Source organism: Monodon monoceros, unplaced genomic scaffold (assembly GCF_005190385.1).
Source record: "Monodon monoceros isolate NGI ecotype Baffin Bay Population unplaced genomic scaffold, NGI_Narwhal_1 Super_Scaffold_22, whole genome shotgun sequence".
NCBI classification, from domain to species: domain Eukaryota; kingdom Metazoa; phylum Chordata; class Mammalia; order Artiodactyla; family Monodontidae; genus Monodon; species Monodon monoceros.
In genome coordinates, this window is record NW_021703779.1 from 2,479,851 (window position 1) to 2,492,352 (window position 12,502).

The following is a 12,502-nucleotide window of genomic DNA, read 5'->3' on the forward strand; positions in this document are numbered from 1 at the left end:
TGTCTATGCACCCCAAAGGCAGCCCACAGACTCCCCAGGTCTCTGCAACAACAGCCCTGTCAATATTCTTCCAGCAGAGAGAAAGAGTATTTCCTTATGACTTGTTTTTAAAGCTCATCATCTACTTCTGTGGTTTACAATTTACCATCTGGATATGAGAGCTCGTGGAGATTCACCTGACTTCCCAGGCCCCGCTGTATCTCAGACAGAGGATAAACCAAAAACCAAAAGAATAAGAGCATGAGAATCTGGGCCTAATGGAACAGAACATCCAAGGAGGAAGCTGGCTGTCAGTATTTGGCCGGTGGATAGCTCTCCTCTTTGCAGGAGGAGGCCTACACAGACAAGTGAGGCGTGGTGGCAGTAGGTCCGATGGTCAGTAACAGATGGAGAGTTGCATCATCAAGCAGTTGGCATTGGGAAGAGCCAACAGGAAGTGGCAGGTACAGACCCTTGGCCAAGGCCATGGGAAGGGGTCCAACCTGCAGGTTGTTGGGCATGGAGAGAAGGGAGGAGATGGTTCTTTGGCAACTTGTGAGGACAGAGCATTAAGTGGGTAATGGCAACATGGGGGTTGGGAGGAGAAGCTTGGGATTTAGGGGCATAGTTCGAGTCACAGAATAAACTAAATGAATGGACAGAGCGTCGAGGCACTGACACTGACACAGGAAGCCCTTTCATTTTAGTCAGGATGTCTTTTGGTTGTAAATGGCAAAAGAAAAAATCTTTTATTTTAGGGAAAGGAATGGAAAGTTTGTTCGTGTTGGGTGTGTGTGCGAGAGGAGTGTATCAGCTATCCAGTGCTGCGTAACAAGCTATCTGTGAACTTAGTGGCTTAAGACAACAATCATTAGGTCATGATTCTGTGGGCCAGCAATTACCTGGACTCAGCTGGATGATTCTTCAGGTGGTCTCACCTGGGGTCACTCATGCGTCTGTAGTCAGCTGGCAGGTCGTCTGGGGACTGGTTGGTCTACAAAGCATCAGCTATGGTGCTTGTACATGGTCTATATGATCTATGCTCTCCATGTCTCTCATCTTCTAGATGGCTGGCCTGGACCATTGCATAGGTTAATGGAAAGGTACCCGGCAGCAAGAGAGGCCAGCTCCCAAAGCACAAACACTTTTTAAGCCTCTACTTGCTTCACGTTCGCTGGTGTCCTGTTGACCTACAAGAACTGTATGACCATGCCCAGATTCAAGGAGTGGATAGATTCTACTTTTTGATGGAATTTGGGGCCAAATTTTGCAATCTACTAGAGAAGGGCAGCTGAGGACCCACAGAATTAGGAATAGAACGGTGAAAGAATACAGCCTCTGCTTATTATCTTTTCTATTCGTTCTCTACCCACTTCAGTCTCTTGGGCCAGCTGTCTTGACAAGACAGGGGCTCTCTGGTCACTTTCAGCTCTTGGGCTCACATCCTCACTACATCATAACCTGAGAGAAAAGTGTTCTTTTCTCTTAGGCCCAATTAAGAAAATTCTGAGAATAAAGCTGACTGACCTGGCCTGAGTGTTGGGGGATGAAGGTGGGTGGCTCTTTCCACAGATGGAAGCCATACAGAGCAGGCTGTCTCATGGCCCGTAGGGCAAGTCCAGGGTCTGAAGTGATTGAGTACTTACTATACTCCAGGTGTATGTTTTAAAAAAGAGGTTTGGCAAATATTGTTTCAATCTTCCCAACAACTTGTGATGGAAATGTTATTGTTCCCATTTTGTCAAGGAGGAAATTCAGGCTCGGATTGTTAAATAACATGGAACACATTTTGATCCAAGCCAACTGGACTCTAAAGTCAAGGTTTTCCACTACATACTGGTGTCACCCCACAAATGTACATTACTTAAGGTGAGAGGATCATATATTACCTTCCTAAGAGGTCCTCTCTGACTTCTTGTGTAAATTACAAACCCCCCATCTTGCCGACAGTACTCCCACTGCCCCTTACCATATTCTGTTTCCCAATAGGGCTTATTTTCTAAGATACCATATAATTTATTTTGTTTCTTGTTCCTTATCTTTCTATCATGCTGTGGCAGCACATCAAAGACAGAGATTTTGTCAGTGTATTTCACTGATGTATCCTAAACGTCTAGAACAGTGCCGGGCACATAGAAGGCACTTAGTAAAGATTTGTTGAATGAATGAATGTATCAGAGTGAGTCTTCTGTAGCACATAGTCCTATTGTTGCCCTTGACTCTACCCCCATGTCTACTGTGGGTTTCGGGGATTTTATACATTTTTATATCTCCAGTGCCCTACCCACTCTGGCATGTATAGGAGCCCCATAAATTGTTCTTAAGTAAATAACTGACTTACCCAAGAAAGGAAAAGTAGCTGATGCTATTGGAAGGGGAAATTCTTCTCATGACAAAAGTGTTTTCCCTATTTAGGTAATATTTTCAAGGTAGAGGAAGTACATGAATAAATTTATTAGGTAGAATAAGACCAAATTCCTTTTGGTTGCTGCTATATTTATATCTACATGTAACGATAACTATATTAGTGTCTATATCTACGTGCACTAAAGGTTCAGTTGACCCGGCAGAAATTCCACCTTTGCTAGAACTACCTCTGCTGAGAATAACCTTTTTTTTTTCATCTTCATTAGATTATAATTGCTTTACATTGTTGTGTTAGTTTCTGCTGTACAACAAAGTGAATCGGCTATATGTGTACCTATATCCCCTCCCTCTCAGGACTCCCCCTTACCCTCCCCGAGAATAATCTTTTTCTCTTCTCAAACTCTGTATATAAAACATGCTCTCCATAAATATTCATTGTCTGAATGACCGTAGAAATGATACACAGATCTTTATAATGCTTCACTAAGGAGTGCGGTTAATTGAAGCTAAAGAACAGTTCTCTTAAAATAGTGGTAGAATTTTCTGTTACTCAAGGAGAATGCTTGGCAGGGACGACTTACACAACAGACATTTTTTGATAACTTTCTTTTGCATTCCCATGGAGGAAAACCTTAAAAGGTATGGCTAGGAATGACAGTAGCTTTTGGCAAAAGGCCTTAAAACTGTATCACTGTCTTTTTTAACCTCCATCTACAAAATAATTAAATTTTGTTATGTTTTCACATTGGGGGGAATTTTCTGATAATTTCCTTTTTCATGTTTCAATTCTTGTATTTTTCATTGGAAAAACAATGTTTCCCTTTTTTTTTCTAAATTTATTTATTTTGGGCTGTGTTGGGTCTTCACTGCTGCACGTGGGCTTTCTCTAGTTGTGGCGAGCCGGGGCTACCCTTCGTTGTGGTACGCGGGCTGCTCATTGCGCTGGCTTCTCTTGTTGTGGAGCACGGGTTCTAGGCACGTGGGCTTCAGTAGTTGTGGCACGCGGGCTCAGTAGTTGTGGCTCGCGGGCTCTAGAGCGCAGGCTCAGTAGTTGTGGTGCATGGGCTTAGCTGCTCCACGGCATGTGGGATCCTCCCGGACCAGGGCGCGAACCCGTGTCCCCTGCATTGGCAGGCGGATTCTTAACCGCTGCGCCACTAGGGAAGCCCTGTTTTCCTTTTTTTCTTTAAAGAAATGTAGGTTTCTATTTCTACCTTTTTGGTCGATGATATAAAAGAAAGATTAAGGCAGGTATAGACCTTGCCTTCCATTGTTAAGAGCAAATATTTTCTGAGAAATGTGCTGTGCTGATTTTTGCATTAACAATGCCTAGTGCCGGGCTTCCTTGGCGGTGCAGTGGTTAAGAATCCGCCTGCCAATGCAGGGGACATGAGTTCGAGCCCTGGTCCGGGAGGAGCCCACATGCCGCGGAGCAACTAAGCCCCTGTGCCACAACTACTGACCCTGAGCTCTAGAGCCCACGATCCACAGCTACTGAAGCCTGCGTGCCTACAGCCCGTGCTCTACAACAAGAGAAGCCACCACAATGAGAAACCCACGCACCGCAACGAAGAGTAGCCCCGGCTCGCTGCAACTAGAGAAAGCCCACACGCAGCAACGAAGACCCAACGCAGCCAAAAATAAATAAAACAAAATAAAAAAATTTATAAACAAACAGAAACCAACGCCTAGTGCTGAAAATATGTTTTAGAGAGAATTTTGGTTATTGCACAGGAGTTGATTTCTAAGTCAGAAGGCAGAAATAAAACACGAGAATTAGTGAATCGGTCTTGCCTAAGTTAACTTAGAGTTGAAACTACTTAGTGCCTTAATTAAGCTTACATTTTATTCATTAATTTATACATTTGAAGGGTAATATCTAAGGCTGGGGAAACAACTCATACTTTGAAGTACAAATTCAAGGGACAGGAGGTAACCTCACTGTGAAAAGAACACATAAAACCAAGGGACCTGGCAGGCCGGGGGCGGAGCCGGAAGCTGAGGGCAGTAAAGGGTTCATGCCTCCCTCAGCAAGTCTTACTGAGCACCAGCCATATATCCAGCTCTATTCTGAATGCTGAGGCTACAGAAGTCAATGTAACAAGTCCCTGTCCTCATTCGGCTTATATTCTAATAGAGGGAGACAGACAATAAACCAACGAGTGTCTAATATGTCAGGTAGTGAGAGATGCTATGAAGACAAAGCTGCAGAAAGAGAGAGGAGTGAGGAAGTTGTCTTGTCATATGAAGTGTCTTGGAAAAGATAACAGTTGAGCAGAGACCCGAAAGAAGTGCAAATCATGCTGTTCTCCTGGGGGAGAGAATCCCAGGCAGAGAGAAGAGCAAGTGCAAAGGCCCTGACACGGGAGCATGAGGTGTGTGTCATGGATTGCCCGGCAATGACCTTTTAGAGGCTTGTAGGTGTTGCGTGAACTTTGGCTTTTACTCGTGTGCAAATGGGAGCCGTTGAAGAGTTTTGAGCAGAGAAGTTCAAAAGAGTGACAGCTTTAAATAGGCTGGGGAGGGGGTGCAGGCCGAATGCACGGTAGAAGCAGGCACGCCTTAGGAGGCTACAGCAGGAATGCAATCAAAAGATGGGGGTGGCTTGGACCAGAGCAGTGGGATATGGTGAGAGGTCGTCAGATTCTAGGTGAGACTGACAGAATTTCCCGATGAACTGGATGTCAGATTTGAGAGAAAGAAACAAACCGTGGATAACTACAAAGATTTTGGTCTGAGCATCTGGCTGTGTTCATGGCTGGCTCTAAACCGCTCAGTTGCTTTTAGGGATGTCACATGTTTAAAGGGCCAGAGATGGAACAGATAGGAGCAAATGTGTGCGGATTAGGCTAGTCACAGTATTCAAATCCAACAACGTGAAATGAATAGAGTATCAGTCCTACCATTAAACTAAGTGCAAAAAGGAAGAAATGTAGCTTGGCAGCCATGCGATCACTATTGCAGTATTTTTTTTATTAATTTTTATTGGAGTATAGTTGCTTTACAGTGGTGCGTTAGTTTCTGCTGTACAGCAAAGTGAATCAGCTATACGTATACATATATCCCCTCTTTTTTAGATTTCCTTCCCATTTCGGTCACCACAGAGCACTGAGCAGAGTTCCCTGGGCTATACAGTTGGTTCTCATTAGTTGTCTATTTTATACATAGTAGTGTATATATGTCAATACCAATCTCCCAGTCCATCCCACTCCCCCCTTCTCCCCCTGGTATCCATACGTCCGTTCTCTACATCTGTTTCTCTATTTCTGCTTTGCAAATATTTGTATCATTTTTCTAGATTCCACATATAAGCAATATCATACGACATTTTTTTTCCCCTTTCTCACGTACTTCACTCTGTATGACAGTCTCTAGGTCCAGCCACGTAAAAAATATGGAACACTTCACAAATCTGCGTGTCATCCTTGCGCAGGAGCCATGCTAATCTTCCCTGTATCATTCCAGTTTTCAGTATATGTGCTGCCGAAGCAAGCACTGCAGTTTCATTCAGTTTTTACTCAAGCTATAGAACAACTGGAGCTAAGAAAAACAAAAGATCACGTGGGGACATAAAAACAGACCATATGAGAACAAGTTGGCTAATTGTAGGAGTAGCCCCAAAACAAAAGTGAACCAAGAAGCATGACGACTATCTTTGAATATCTGTAGGGCTGTTGTACAAAAGCAGAATTAAACTTAGTCAACACGACTCAAGTTTAAGCTGGGTCCTATAGGGAGAAGCTCCTGCAAGAAGCACTTTAGCTCAATGGAAGGATAGCTTTCCTTAACAGACACAGCCAGTGCCCTCAAAGATCTGTGAGCTCATCTCCAGCCTTGGGACCCTGATACGCTATATGTCCTAGCCTGCCAGCCAGCCAGGTGCAGAAGACCCAGGGGAAAATTCTGAGACCCTAGAAGATGGTGGTTGGGAGCCTGGGTGCGTGAGAGGAATCGGGACAGCAACTCCATGTTGGACTGTGATATGAGCATGAACTAAATCCTTATTGTGTCCAGCCATGGAGAATTGGGGGTCTTTTGTTGTAGCAGCTAGATTTACTTACCCTGACAGTATATCTTCTAACTTATAGAGCTTCCCAACTGTAGAAGGGATTGCAAGGAAGGGAATGAGTTTCCTGTCCCTGGATGTGTTCGAACACACTCACTTAGATGTGAAACTCTTGAGGCAAAAATCAAGCTGGAGATAAGTGACTTGAGCAAATAACTTGAGCAAATAGTGCTTTTGAAAATTTTCCACTAAAGTATCCCTATCAACACAGAGGTTTCACTCCCTAGTGGCCGTGGGTTTAGTTTCCAGTGAACTTTCTTTGACATCTTTTGTTTTCATAATCTTATCTTAAACATGTATGCAGTCTCTGTGTTTTTCTGTTTCTTTTAATATATATTTATTTTAATATATATCAGTTTATTTTACTATACATTTTTAAAAGTTATGAAGTGCATACTATTACTGAAGAGGACCATTTCTTTTCAGTCTTCCAGTGAGGTGGACCCTTTAGGATTAAGTGTTCAAAAATTACTATTTTCAAAGCCAAGCTATATCGAAATCAGTAAATTCATATTTACGCCCTGTTTCAAGTGAAATGCAAAACCAAATTCGAATGAGAATGTACATTGCATTTCATTAAGCTAAAAATTTTAAATCATGTCCTATGTTAATAGTATTCCACATTACATGGTTCGCATTAAAAAATTGTAATGCCAGCTAGAGTTCTTTGGGAAATGCTGGAGACTTCTTTATCTTCTAGGTAACATATATAGAAATTATTTCCATGGCATTTTTTTATTTAGATGGATATAAATTGTAATTCTGTTCTTGTGCCTGCTTACAAAAAGTAGAAGTTGCCATAAACGTGATACAACTCATAAAACGAAAACTCTGTTGCCATTAGCAGGCGCACACATTTACTTGCTTATATCTCCTGGTAAATGTGATTCAGCTACAAGGAGAGGTGGATTTCTCCTTTGGCATTTTCTCACAACCCCACATCTTCCTTTAAAACCAGCCAGGCCAGACAGAGTGGAAATGCAGAGTGTGTGTTACAAGCTGCAGGAGAAGATAAGCTGTCTAGGCTGTGCTTGAGAAAAGGAAAAAAAAATGTATGTGCCTAAGGACATCATTTTCTTTACGGGCGTTCTTCCTAGTGGATGTTTAGGTATAAATAATACCACTTATATGCACCTACTTAGAGGGGTAGCTGCTTTGCTTCCCTGGGAAGAATTTGTCCGTGGATTTTGCAAACTTTATCTGATATTTTTAAAGCCATTTCCCCATATTTAACTTTATATAGATTTTGAGCTAGCTTTCTTAATTATTAACTTGCCTTTCATTTTTAAATGGAAAATAGAAAACATGAGTGAAAGGAGATCATCGTAAGTGAGATCATCGTCACTGAGATGGTTAAGGGCATAGTACGAATCCACCAATTATTATTAACTGTTGTATCATACATGAGAAATCCGGTATGGCAGAGATTGCTATATGGCCACCAAATCGTGTTATATTTTGTTTTTCTTCCTGGACACACAGGAAGACCATTTTTCCCCAGTTTCCCACATGAATAGGTCTCGATCATGTGACTGAATTCTATGTTGTGGGAAAAAGTGATGCAATCCGCCTGCGGCCTGACTCCTGTTAATATCGCACGTGATCCTCCTGCTGGCTCTCCCAGTGTCATATTACTGTTGAATTTCAAGGCATGAGACCAAGTCTTCGTATTGGCCACTAGATGGACATTGAATACTTTTATTTTATTAAAATATCTAACAAGATTTAGATATTTTAAACCAGGGAAGCCCTCTTCTTCTTTTTTTAAAAAGTCTCTCACACACAAATTCAAGCACAGTTCAAGGACTGATTCATTTCTTGGCATGACAGTATCATCAAGAATCCTGATGGGGCTTCCCTGGTGGCACAGTGGTTGAGAGTCCGCCTGCCGATGCAGGGGACACGGGTTCGTGCCCCGGTCCGGGAGGATCCCACATGCCGTGGAGCGGCTGGGCCCGTGAGCCATGGCCGCCGAGCCTGTGCGTCCGGAGCCTGTGCTCCGCAACGGGAGGGGCCACAACAGTGAGAGGCCCGCGTACCGCAAAAAAAAAAAAAAGAATCCTGATGTGTCTCAGTTTTCCATTCTGCATCCTCACTAGGTAGCCTTACATCAGCAAGTGGTTGGAAGATGGTTGCCCTAGCTCCAGGCATCACCTCCTCACTCCCCCGTATCCAAGGGCAGGAAGTAGAGTTACTCTTCGCACATCCCCCCCTTTTTGTGGCTTTGACAGTTCCACATCATCACGTGGAGTTGAGGAGAGCACACCTCCCTGAATATATTGCTGCCCCAGACCTGACAAAACTTGGGGGAGGGTGCTGTTAGCCAAGATTAAGGGGCCATGGCTGTAGGACGGTCAACTACAAGTGTCTTCCAGGTACAGTCTCGCCTCTAATAAGTATTAGAAATGAGAGATATAATGAGAAATGCTAGAGCATGGGTTTGAATCAAAGGACTTAGGAAATTATTTAATTCAACCCTTACTTTACAGATGGATAAACTGAGTCCCAAACAGGTTAACTGGTTTTACCAGCTTACACAGCTAGATAAGGGTAGAGGTAGGACTAAAAGTGAATTTTCTGATGGCCAGTTTAGTGTATATCTATACATATCATTGCTTAATAGCCAATAGACTGTTGATTACAATATTATGATACATGGTACTTGGTTTTTGGGTTTTGGTTTTCAACTTGTCAAGGGAAAAGAGCCTCTTATTGAGCTTTGAATCTCCAGTGGGTAGCACAATGTCCTATATTCAAGAATAGTAGGGGGGAGGGATAAAGTAGGAATTTGAGATTAACATATACACACTACTATATATAAAATATGTAAACAATAAGGACCTACTGTATAGCACAGGGAACTCTACTCAATATTCTGTAATAACCTATATGGGAAAAGAATCTGAAGAAGAATAGATAGATAGATAGATAGATAGATAGATAGATAGATAGATAGATAGATCGGTTGATCTGAATCACTTTGCTGAATACCTGAAACTAACACAATATTTAAAATCAACTACACTTACGTAAAAGAGAAAAGAATAGTAGAGTTCATGTTTGTACCCTATTTAATGATTGGTTGTATTTAATTCTTACCTTAACCCCTAGAGGTACATGAAAAAACTGAAGCAGTTTTGGGACTTACCCAAAGTTACGTGGTCATTGAGGCATTGTAACAAAAGCATAGCTACAAAAGCATATGCTCAGATATACAATAGAGGGAAAGCCTCAGAGAAATCTGTTTTTATGCTGCTGATAAGCACATGTATGAAACCTTAGAAATGCCATTGGCAGTGGACTCTCATATTCTTCTGCCGGAGGTGAAGGTAAAAATAAAACATAACTGGAATAGTTAGAACCTGTGGCTGGAGATTACTGAGGAATTTTGTTCAATACTTTTTCAGAAAGATGAGAGGCACACAGTGATGTGTACAAGGTGAAAGGAAAACTAACTTTTGACAACGGGAGGAGGTCCCTAAAATGAGGAATGAAGAACACGGCTGAGTCATTTGTGATAATTCTGCTTTTCTTTTACCTGCACAGAAGACCATTCTGCTGCTCAGTGATTTCATCCAGGACCACATTTGAATGGCACTGACTGTAGTTGCCATAGTTACCTGCACAAAGGGACAGGATTGTCGTGCTGAGGTTCACTACACGCTTTGGACACATGGAATCAGATGCGTCCTTAAGCCTACAACCACCCCCCCCCCCCCCCCCCCGCCAAATTATAACCTGTTTCTTTTTGGTAACATGGGTACTAAATGCGTTTGATTCATCCATTTCCAATTTATCATCTGTTACCTTTCGGGTTTAAGGTTTTCTAAAACAAAAGTAGCACTTTTTAAAAAAAAATATTTGTTATCGCTTAATTTTTTTCCTTCTAGTTTTATTGAGATATAATTCACATACAAGTTTTAAGTTTAAGTTACACAGCGTAATTATTTGACTTACATACATCATGGAATTATTGCCAAAGTAATTTTAGTGAACAACCCATCATCTAAAGTAAAAAAAAAAAAAAAAAGGAAAAATGTTTTCCTTGTAATGAGAACTCTTAGGATTTACTCTCTTAACACCTTTCGTATATAACATACAACAGTGTTAATTATATTACTCGTTTGTATATTACCTCCCTAGTACTTACTTATCTTTTTTATTTATTTATTTATTTATTTTATACAGCAGGTTCTTATTAGTCATCCATTTTATACACATCAGTGTATCCATGTCAATCCCAGTCTCCCAATTTATCACACCACCATCCCCACACCCCCGCCACTTTCCCCCCTTGGTGTCCATACGTTTCTTCTCTACATCTGTGTCTCAATTTCTTCCCTGCAAACCGGTTCATCTGTACCATTTTTCTACGTTCCACATATATGTGTTAATGTACGATATTTGTTTTTCTCTTTCGGACTTACTTCACTCTGTATGACAGTCTGTAGATCCATCACGTCTCAACAAATGACCCAATTTCGTTCCTTTTTATGGCTGAGTAATATTCCATCGTATATATGAACCACATCTTCTTTATCCATTTGTCTGTCGATGGGCATTTAGGTTGCTTCCATGACCTGGCTATCGTAAATAGTGCTGTGACGAACATTGGGGTGCGTGTGTCTTTTTGAATTATGGTTTTCTCAGGGTATATGCCCAGTAGTGGGATTGCTGGATCGTATGGTAATTCTATTTTTAGTTTTTTAAGGAACCTCCATACTGTTCTCCATAGTGGCTGTATCAATTTACATTCCCACCAGCAGTGCAGGAGGGTTCCCTTTTCTCCACACCCTCTCCGGCATTTGTTGTTTGTAGATTTTCTGATGATGCCCATTCTAACTGGTGTGAGGTGATCCCTCATTGTAGTTTTGATTTGCATTTCTCTAATAATTAGTGATGTTGAGCAGCTTTTCATGTGCTTCTTGGCCATCTGTATGTCTTCTTTGGAGAAATGTCTATTTAGGTCTTCTGCCCATTTTTGAATTGGGTTGTTTGTTTTTTTAATATTGAGCTGTATGAGCTGTTTATATATTTTGGAGATTAATCCTTTGTCCATTGATTCGTTTGCAATTATTTTCTCCCATTCTTAGGGTTGTCTTTTCGTCTTGTTTATGGTTTCCTTTGCTGTACAAAAGCTCTGAAGTTTCCTTAGGTCGCATTTCTTTATTTTTGTTTTTATTTCCATTACTCTAGGAGGTGGATCAAAAAAGATCTTGCTGGGCTTCCCTGGTGGCACAGTGGTTGGGAGTCCGCCTGCCGATGCAGGGGACATGGGTTTGTGCCCCGGTCCGGGAAGATCCCACATGCCGCGGAGCGGCTAGGCCCGTGAGCCATGGCCGCTGAGCTTGTGCGTCCGGAGCCTGTGCTCTGCAACGGGAGAGGCCACAACAGTGAGAGGCCCGCGTACAAAAAAAAAAAAAAATCTTGCTGTGATTTATGTCATAGAGTGTTCTTCCTATGTTTTCCTCTAAGAGTTTGATAGTGTCCAGTCTTACATTTAGGTCTGTAATCCATTTTGAGTTTATTTTTGTGTATGGTGTTAGGGAGTATTCTAATTTCATTCTTTTACATGTAGCTGCCCAGTTTTCCCAGAATCACTTATTGAAGACTGTCTTTTCTCCGTTTTATATCCTTGCCTCCTTTGTCATAGATTAGTTGACCATAGGTGCGTGGGTTTATCTCTGGGCTTTCTAACTCGTTCCATTGATCTATGTTTCTGTTTTTGTGCCAGTACCATATTGTCTTGATTACTGTAGCTTTAGAGTATAGTCTGAAGGCAGGGATTCTGATTCCTCCAGCTCCGTTTTTTTCCCTCTAGGCTGCTGTGGCTATTCGGGGTCTTTTGTGTCTCCATACAAATTTTAAGATTTTTTGTTCTAGTTCCGTAAAAAGTACCATTGGTAATTTGATAGGGATTGCACTGAATCTGTAGATTGCTTTGGGTAGTATAGTCATTTTCACAGTATTGATTCTTCCAATCCAAGAACATGGTATATCTCTCCATCTGTTGGTATCATCTTTAATTTCTTTCATCAGTGTCTTGTAGTTTTCTGCATACAGGTCTTTTGTCTCCCAAGGTAGGTTCAT

General features: G+C 41.7%; 1 non-coding gene across 1 annotated transcript; it reads right to left on the reverse strand.

The window, feature by feature from the left end:
* Nucleotides 1-5,734: 5,734 nt before the first annotated feature.
* LOC114906697 lies at nt 5,735-5,842 on the reverse strand. The gene has a single exon (XR_003796512.1). It is a non-coding gene; the product is annotated as a U6 spliceosomal RNA (small nuclear RNA).
* Nucleotides 5,843-12,502: the final 6,660 nt, after the last annotated feature.